Here is a 9,708-nt window from a genome sequence, read left to right as displayed (position 1 = left end):
AGGGGAATTTAGCAAAAAGATAACAAATAAGCTTCTTTGTGTTGGGTTGTGAATTTCAATGAGATGCTGTTGGATCAGCATCTTGTGGTCACTGTAGGAATTGCACTTGATTTATAGGAATATTTTTGGAAAATGGTTTTGTGTTAGGTTAGGGGATTAGGGTTGGAAGAGCAGTGGGTTAGGGTTAGGGGTGTTATGGATGAAAACCACCTACCTCATGCATAAATCTGCATAGTTTCCAAAAGGATTGGAATCCACACACACACACACACCCTTGTAGTTATATGTTTGTTAGGACTTTCATTGACATAGTACATTCCCTAGCCCCTCACCCTAAACCTAACCATCTCAACTGCCTGCCTGACCCTAACCTTGACCCTAAAACCAAATCTTGACCTTCAAACGGCCCTTTGAAGGTGTGAGGACAGGCTAAAATGTCATCACTTTCCAAAAATCTCCTCACTCTGTTGGTGAAATACATATTCTAATCCTCAATATGTAAGAAGTACAAGAAAACACACACACACACACAAATACGGAATCCACAGACAAAGCGATGGGATTGCTGATTACATTGACAAATATGCCTGCTACTTTATTTGAGCTTGCAGGTTTTGTTTCTGGTTACTGAAAACTGTCAAGTTTACCTCAGAAATAATGAACACTTCTTGAACAGAGTCATGAAGTTCAGTTGTAAAATCTATCTGATCATTTCTGTCCATTGCAAACTCCAGTGTTGACTTTTCATCAGCTGGCACAGAGACATTAACATCATAGCCAGGGTTATCATAAGACTCTTTACTCAGCACTGCTTTTAGTTGAGTAGCTATGTAGAAGGGGAAAATGGACCGTTTGACAGTGTTGTATATGTGTTTGATGGAAACATCTGTGGGAAGAGGATTTTGCATGAAGTTCCAAACATCAAATTGAAAATGAAGATTCATGACCTTTCGTAGATTGGCCTTCTGGAAAGAACAGAGCTTTTCCTTATTTTAGTATTTTATCAAAACCTGCCTGAATGTTAATTGTAGCCTTCCTTGCTCTGCTCTGACCTGTTTTGTTTTTTTAATACTAATTGGCAGTGTGAATACATCCTATTTCAATATTTTTTTGTGGACTCTTTTGCTCTACTTCTTGTTTTGTTGGATGTGTCTGGCATGTCTTCCCGCTGTGTTTTTCCTTTCAAAGTTTGAGCTTCTCCCTTGGTTTCTCAAAAAGACCCTGTTTTTGCTTGGATGTATGTTTATGCAACCAAAAACTGAAGAGGGCAATCCTATCTCCTTAAGATGGAAGATAATTTGCCAGTTGAGCACCTTCGATTAGCAAGAAGACCTCTTTGTCTACCTGTAATAAGGGAAGAGACATGTAGTAACGTAAGATGAAAGAAGACCATAAAATTACTCATGTATGTAAAATTAAAAAAAAACAAGATGCCTAAAGTAAAAGTTATCTAAGTAGACCACTTCTATGATGCATGCTACTCTGCGTCATTTCCTGCCTGTAATCCTGTCGCTGTGTTGTTCGACTCTCTCAATCCCCCCTCAGGTGTACTGCTAATTTAATCGCTTTAAGCACCACTGTGTACTATTTTTTGGTGTAATACATGGGTTTGTGTTACTTCAGTCTTCAGCAGGACTTTTCTCTGAAATTCCCCGTTCTATTTGTTATATTTGGCTCCTCAGTCCACCTTAGCGGGTGCGGAGCCACCTAGACTAGCCAACAATAGCAGCTCCCCTGCAGCTCCCAAGCAGCCGGGAAGTAGCCAGTCCTGCTGGGTGACATCACGAGGGAAACCTAGACGCAGTAAGCCCTTGTTTACCCACCAACCCCTTCATGTTTCCAACTGCTTTTCCCCACTCAGCAACACACCCGCTGAGAGTGAAACTCTCCATGTCGGCTCTGTTGCTCGCAGCCCCGCTGTGAAGCTGACATCAGTCATTGGCAGCTCTGTTCTCTGCAACGTGAAGGTGGAGGAGACTCCAGCGAGCATGAAGTGCATCCCAGGGGCCAGAGCGGGCGACGTTGAGGCAAATCTAAAGCTGCTGGCAAAACGTAAGGTTAAATACAGTAAGATTGTAATACATGTCGGCGCGAATGACACCTGGCTTCAGGTGTGTGAAAAGTGTCCTGAGGAAAGTGTCTAGGAGCATGTTTGGGGTGATTTGGAGTGTATTGGTAGTACTTTGTTGTGTTGGAATTTTGGAAGTTGGTATGGGGTGTATAGCACTTGGTGTGTGGGTGAGGGGCAGAAAAAGGATTTCCTCCCTAGATGGGGAAGGAAGGAGCACGAACCTGTGGGCCATCCGTACCACCGGTCCTGTCGAGGTGGACGATTGCAGCAGCGCCGGCCGTAGCGCACCTCCGTCCAGCCTTCATCAAAATACCCCATGTTGGGTCGGTATTAATCCAGGTAAGTCCCCTTTCTTTTGTCTCTAAAATGTATTTAGGTTTGTTTTTGTGTGTGTCTGCTTTGTTATGAAATAATAATGTTTTTTTTTAGTTTTTTTTTACCTGTCCTGTTCAGCAGCAGCATCCATGTTCCTGGTGCCTTGTTGTACTGAAGCAGTTTTATTCTGCATAGGAGGAATCTGATAAACTCCTCCTATTGCCATTTATGTTTAACTTTATTAGGAATGGTGTTGGTTCATTGATGAAGCTACCGGACTGAGGACAGGAGTGGACAGGAAGAGAGAACAGGGACAGGATAGGGAAGACAAGGGGGAGGGGGGAGACAAAAACAACAGCGATAGCAGAAAAAAAACAACAACAAAAAAACCCCACAAAAAAACAAACAAACCCCTGCCAAAAATTGTTAACAGGTGTACAAAGCCATATAGCATGCAGATAGCAGTCTGGTGAGCCAGTCGCACAATATGGACAAATGTTTGTTTGTGTGAGGCCCATCTGGAACATCCTTTGTCCTGTGTCGTGTGTTCTGTGGAGAACCTTGTAATTTATTGATTGTAGGTTACCACTGCGAATCATTCTGAATGTGTTGGAGCAGATTTGTATCCAAAAGTTAGGGTGTGGGTTGATCGACAGATCTTTCTCCCATTTGGAGGAAGGAATAGAGATTATAAGTTCTGTTGTAGAAACTATTGAGTTAATTTTAGACAGTAGCTTAGGGGGTGAAATTTGTAAAAAATCTGTTATTCTGGGTGGAAGCTCTAAGTCTAACTGGGTAGGGTCAAACTGTGCCTGTATTATAGATTTGAGCTGAAGATATTCCAGAAATTTGTTTTTGTTAATACCATAATTTGCTGTAACTTGGTTAAATTCTATGAATTCTTTGTCTTGGAAGATAAAAGATGAAAAAAAAACCCAAAACTTCTGTCCTGTGCAGTAGGGAGCTGAGACCCGCAGAGACCTGCTGAACGCTAGTTGGCGAATAATTAGCAGATAGGCTATTTAGCCTAACTCAATAATAAATTACGATAGAAAGGATGAGGAGGATTACGACAAACCAAACCAGAATAAACAGGGTAGGAGCGACAGGTTTTTGGAGCTGCTAACCTGCACATCCGCTAACCGTTGAAGGTGCTGAGCAAACCAGCAGCCAGTCAATCTCTGAGCGTCTCAGCTCCCTACTGCACATACAGAGGAGAGAAGAGCATCCATCTTCTTCATCCGGGGAGAATGGACAACTGCCATATTTCCCCTAAAAAAAAAAAGTTGTGTTCCTTTAAAATCAGCTGTACTGTGAAGCCACAACAACATTGTCATCAGAGTCGCAGCCGACCCTTTTGAATTGAAGCCATTGAGGACATTACATGAACATGATGAAAACCTCTAATGGGTTCTTACAACTGATCCCTGTGGATATGGTCTGGTCTACTGTGGAAGAACTAGAACTGACTTTTTATTTGATCAACAACAACACCACCAACAAAAATCTTTCAATATTGGCAAGATCAAATATTTGACATATTTCAGACAAACATTCTTCGGTTTTAACCTTGTGAATATTTACTACTTTAATTACATTTTTTAGAATTGTAAACTTTATTGATCATCTTGAAGATTTTCTCACAACATAAGCCTCTTCACATTGTCTCGTAAAAATGGAAACTGTGATGGGCACTAATAATTATTTTCTGACATGTTAATTAAACATTCTCTACAGGTAAATTGATAAAGTAATAACTAGTTTACTCTGAGGTCAAGCAAAAAAAAAAAGAAATAATGTTTTTTATATTATAAATTAAAGTTGTCTTTTTAGATTTTGAAAGCTATGATTTAACATGAAATGAAATATTCCCCTTGTTTAAAACAAAGAAATAATATTTATTTTTGTAAAAATGAACTAAAAGAGGTGTGCCAAGGCAACGTTTGGACTCTCAATAGAGTCTTCTTCAGGCTAGGCACACTATATCTAATAAAAAACTAAAATTTCCTTATATAAACCAATAGGCAATGCAATCCAATGCAAAAGGCTGATGTGCACTCTTCAAAAGTCAAATGAGAAAGAAAGAACCTCCTCTGGGCTTCCCTGTATTTATAGGCTTCTGAAAAAACCAAAATAACTTTTTTTCAAAATTTTTTATCCAAAAGAAAAAGCCTTTGTAAACCCTTGACGATCAACGTCATTCCATGAAATCATATATTACCCTTAAAATCCCATATAAATTAACCAAATAAAATGTAATGAATTAAACCAAACATATATTTACAATATTGCTATAAATTATATTAACTTTGATGTTATCTTAGTTTGTTTTTAATAACTTTTAATAATCATGAATTTGAATAATAATTATAATGATCTTTATTATTGGTTATTTGTATATTTATGTTATTTATATATTTATATTTATTTATTTATTTATTTAGGTATAAGGTAAGATGTGAGGGTTAGGGTGGTGATGCACAGTCCTCCAAAGAGGAACTGGCTGGACTCCCCAGTCCACAAAAAATGGTAATTTTATGGGTTAAGGGTTTAGAATGGGTGGGTGGATTTATAGGGGTTAATGCCACTAGGGCTCCAAAAAATTAATTAAAAAAAAAATAGTTTTCTACCACCCTAAGGTGGTGGGTAGTCCAAAAAATTGGCTTATAGCCTTAATGAGATCAGCCTTAGTGCAATGTTTCGGCTTATTCTTAGCCTTCCTCAGGCGCAGCTGATCACAATAGTGACTTTGCCTGGTATGGCATAAGTAACACTCGGTCCCAAAAAGCACTTCCCTTTTATTCCCTTTTGTATCTCATTCTATCCCTCCCTTGTTTTGTTCAATGTAATGATTTTTGTGTTGTCCAATTTATATTGTCTTTTAGTTCCTCACACCTCTTTCATAAAATTATATTTTGTTCTTAGGTTGATCGAAGCGAAGTAAAATCTGGTCAACTGGACGTAAGTTTATCTTGAAGACGTTTCACCTCTCATCCGAGAGGCTTCTTCAGTTCTAGTGAAGAGTGTGGAAACTCCAGCTTATAAACCTATGTGGGAGTGGTCAGTGCTATTGTGGTGGAAACGACCCTCCCGAGACTCACCTGGCCTCCCCAAACGAATGTTCTAAGGTTATTTTTATGTTCCAATGCTTTTGTCTTTCTTAGAATAATGTTTTTTAGAATAATGTTTTTATGTTGTCCAATCCATATTTATCCTTCTTGTCCTTATCTGTTTGGTGTCTGATTCTTTAATTCTTTATGTGTAGTCTTGCCGTTAGTCTTGTAAATAAATTTCTGTTAATCCCTTTACCTGTGTCCTGTTTTTATGTCCAATTTCTTTTCAAATAAATTTTTCAATTCTTTCCCTCTATTCTTCACTGTATTTTCTTCGAATGTTATTCTCTTCCCTCTACCTAACTTTCTCATTCCCCTTCCTACCATTACATGCTTTCACCTTCGCCTTAGCCTTGATAGGGATAGGTATAAGGTAAGAGTACCACCCCACCCAAAGTGGTGCACTTTGGAACCGTAAGGTGTAGGAGAGTGAAAGTTGGTGCATAGGGTTGTGATGGTCAGCGGAGTGATTGGTGAAAGTTTCAAGTTGATTGGAGCAAAGGGGGCGGAGTGATTGGTGAATAAGCCCCTCTTTTGAGCTTGATTGGTGGTGCACTTTTGAGCTGTAGGGGGCAGAGTGCTGAGACTCTGGACCCCCCCCCCCCCCCCCCCCCCAAATGTGGGCACGGGCTTTCCAACGAGCCTAGTTCCGAGTCTGTAGGATGTTCCTAGCCTGAGTAATGTGGATTTTAAATTCCCCCATTCAAGTGTTTTGTGTGAAAAGTGTCCTGTGGAAAGTGTCTAGGAGCATGTTTGGGGTGGTTTGGAGTGTATTGGTAGTACTTTGTTGGGTATGAATTTTGCAAGTTAGTATGGGGTGGATAGCTCTTGCTGTGTGCTGAAGTGTGTGCCTGTGTGTGTGTGTGCGTGAGGGTTAGGGTTAGGCGAGAGTAAAGGGAGGAGGTTAGGGTTAGGGTTAGGGTTTAGGGTTTAGGGTTAGGGTTAGGGTTATAAAATTTGGAGCGTCGTTCGAGGACGACACTCAAGGCACCGGCCATTCTCCCCCCTCTGATCCCAATTCCCCTGGCTATAATACCTCGACTTGGTTCCAACTAGGGTTAGGTTTAGGCAAGGAGGTTGATTCACTCAGTTTAGGTTTAGAGGTTCAAATTCGGTTAGGTTTAGGTTTAAAGGTTAAAATTCGCTGAGATTTAGGCACGGAGGTCGATTCGCTTAGGTTTAGGTTTAGAGATTACAATTCGGTTAGGTTTAGGCAAGGAGGTTGATTCGGTTAGGGTTAGGGTTAGGGGTAGAGGTTCAAATTCGGTTAGGTTTAGGCAAGAAGGTGGATTCGGTTAGGGTTAGGGTTAAGGCAAATTAGTCAGAATCAGAATTAACATTTTATCTTTTCAATATTTTGAATAATAATTACTCATCATCTTTTTATTATTATTTATCGTTTAGACCCAATGGCTGAAGAGTATCCAGGAGGCTGATCCACTTTCTCTCTGCTCTCCTACGTTGTGGTGTGGACCAGTGTGGGTTCCCTTCCAGAATGGTGGTCTTCAGTGCGGTCCATCCATGTTGTATGAAATGTTGTATGAGTGGAATGTGTGTGTTTTGCTTTTTATAAATGTTATGTTTGTGTTGATAAAATCTTGTCCGAATTGTGTTACCTGTCTCTCCCACATATTGTGTGTCACACACCTTGTAAAAAATTAAATATACACAATTTCTAGAATCAATACTGGTTCCTGATTGTGTCTTAAAAACATTATTATTGTGTCTATTGCGCACCCAAAGATGGTGCTGAAAAAATTCTCCGCGCTCAAAGGACTTAGGATTCCTCATAGGTTTGAGTTTGGCCTTTACTAAATAATCCTGTAAGTTTTTGTTTTTCTTATAGGCAGCAATAAGTCTGTGATTCTGGAGCAGTGTGGAGTCCTCAATCCCCTGTTGGAAGTGTTTCCTAATCGCTCTGACTAAGTTAACAGCGGACGTAGAATAATTGATAACTATAGGGAGAAGAGAAGAGATCACAATAGGTCTGGTCTCTTTACATGTCTTGAGGGATTTCCCCAAAAAGGAGCGAGAGTACCCTCTAGTGGCCAATGTGGAGAATAGTATTTTGGTGGCCACTTTAAAATCCTCTTCTCTCGTGCAGACTCTGTGGAATCTAAGAAGCTGAGATTTAACAATTCCTGCGTAGGTATGTTTGGGATGGTAACTAAATTTATACAATAAGGAATGAGTATCTGTTTTTTTTTTAAATATTTTAGTGTCCAATTTATGTGTGAGTAAAAAATTAGGTCCTTTATATGTAGTTGTGTCTAGAAAATCAACAGAGGTCGAATCAATTACAGCTTTCAATTTAATAGATGCGTTATGATTATTGAGGGTGTTTAGGAAGATCTCAAAATCCTCCCTCGTGTGCTGCCAGATTCCCCAAATGTCATCCAAGTATCGGAAGTAATGAAGAGGTTTTTCAGGCAAGTTAGAATAGCTGTTTGTTCCCATTGAGCCATAAATATGTTCGCGTAGGCGGGGGCAAATTTCTTTCCCATCGCCGTACCTTTAATTTGTAAGAAATATTTGTTATTAAATTCAAAATCATTCCGAGTTCAGTTAATTTGGAGTAGTTCTAATAATTCTTTTTCTGGTCTTTTAGAATCAGGATATTTGGCAAAGATACTTTTTACGGCCTGAATACCCTCCGAGATCACAATATTAGTATAGAGGCTGTCGATATCGGCAGTGAAGAGGAAGGAATCTGGAGGGATAGAGAGCTGCTTGATCTTGTGGACAAAATCATAAGTATCCTTCATGTAGCTCTGGTGTCTTACAGAGAGAGGGTTGAGGTAAAAATCGAGATACTCAGCTGTATAGTAGGTTTCGCTGTTGCAGTCAGACACGATAGGTCTACCAGGGGGGATTTGATGAGGTCTGCTCCATTTCTCAGGCTCCTTATGAATTTTAGGTAACATGTAGAAGCGTCTAGGTCTAGGTTCCTCCTGTCCAATTAAGTACTTCTTCTGTTTAGCGTTAATACATTTTTTCTCATATAATTTCTGTGTAATTTTTTTGTATCATCGGGATAGTTTTTAAATATATAGGTTCTTCTAGTGGGGTATAATAATTTGTATCTAATAATTGTCTATTTCCCTCCCAAATATATTGGTCCCTATCCATAATTACGACCGCACTCCCTTTATCCGCTGGTTTAATCACCATGGATTGGTTACTTTGTAAAGTTTTTAATGCGTCTGCTTCTGCTGGGGATAAATTAGGTTTTGTTCTACTGATTTTAAATTTAGTATCAAAATATTGAATATCTCTATGAATTATATTTTTAATATTTTCATGTATTTGGGTTAATGGAGGGGTCCAATTGGATTTTGGGGTAAAAGGTGGGGGTTCCAAATAATTTTTGTCTTCAAAATAAGCTGCAATTTTTAGTTTCCTGTGATATTGTTGGAGCTCAAACCTTGCGCTATATAACATATTCCTATTGCTGCCTTTAGAAGGGATGAATGAAAGCCCCTTGCTCAATAGAGAGCGCTGTGCCGGGGAAAGAGTGAAATTTTTACTCAAATGAATCACACTTTAATCCCCCTCCTGAGCAATCAGGTTCATGGGGGCACTTAGTTTAAGAACTGGTTCCAATGATCAAGGATACGTGATGCTGTGGTATGAGTCCAGTGAATGCCATCCCGTTCAGTAGAGAACTGGCTCCTACAGAGCTCAGGGATGTGTTGATAGTGGGAGCGTATGTGTTTGTTAAGTACGTGAAGGTGGACCTGCTCACTGTGGGGGAGAACTCTGGAAAAGTTGATGATGGGGATCCCAACCGCGGCCTGTGGAAATTTAATTTTGGACATCCTGAAAAGTCTCTGCAGTTCTTTTATAGATGTCTGGGTCATTTGAGCTCTGTTGTTGAGGCCCAGTGATAAGATTACCGTTTCCACAAACGAGGCTGGTTCCATTTTAGCCAAAACCCCTTGAATGTGTCTGAACGTAGCACCTGGGAAGCTGTCCACCTGTAGGTCCGGAACTTTAAAAGGTGGAATTCTGGCAATATTGAAATCTCCCAGAATTAAAAGTTTTTCCCTCACCGCTAGGCTCCAGTTTTTCATCTTAAAAGAGGTGTTGATATGTCTAGTAGGCCTGCGTGTGGGTGTGTGTGGTGGTGTTGAGTTATTGATTGTGGTGTTTATGATATTACCACCAGATTTGTTAAAATCAATACAGGGTTGACCAGTGTTTCTCCTC

General features: G+C 39.8%; 1 long non-coding RNA gene across 2 annotated transcripts; it reads left to right on the top strand.

Annotated features, from left to right (window-relative positions):
• The first annotated feature begins 1,514 nt into the window (after positions 1–1,514).
• LOC147262511 (uncharacterized) lies at positions 1,515–7,120 on the top strand. 2 transcript variants are annotated; one of them, XR_015112561.1, is made up of 4 exons: positions 1,515–1,803; positions 1,913–2,410; positions 5,312–5,514; positions 6,904–7,120. It is a non-coding gene; the product is annotated as an uncharacterized LOC147262511 (long non-coding RNA). The 2 variants fall into 2 exon arrangements; XR_015112560.1 differs by having other exon boundaries at positions 1,515–2,410.
• Positions 7,121–9,708: the final 2,588 nt, after the last annotated feature.

Source organism: Aulostomus chinensis, chromosome 4, assembly GCF_037954235.1.
Source record: "Aulostomus chinensis isolate RoL2024-O1b breed Wild chromosome 4, RoL_Achi_v1.0, whole genome shotgun sequence".
Classification (NCBI taxonomy): domain Eukaryota; kingdom Metazoa; phylum Chordata; class Actinopteri; order Syngnathiformes; family Aulostomidae; genus Aulostomus; species Aulostomus chinensis.
This window is presented reverse-complemented; position numbering and strand designations above follow the sequence as displayed.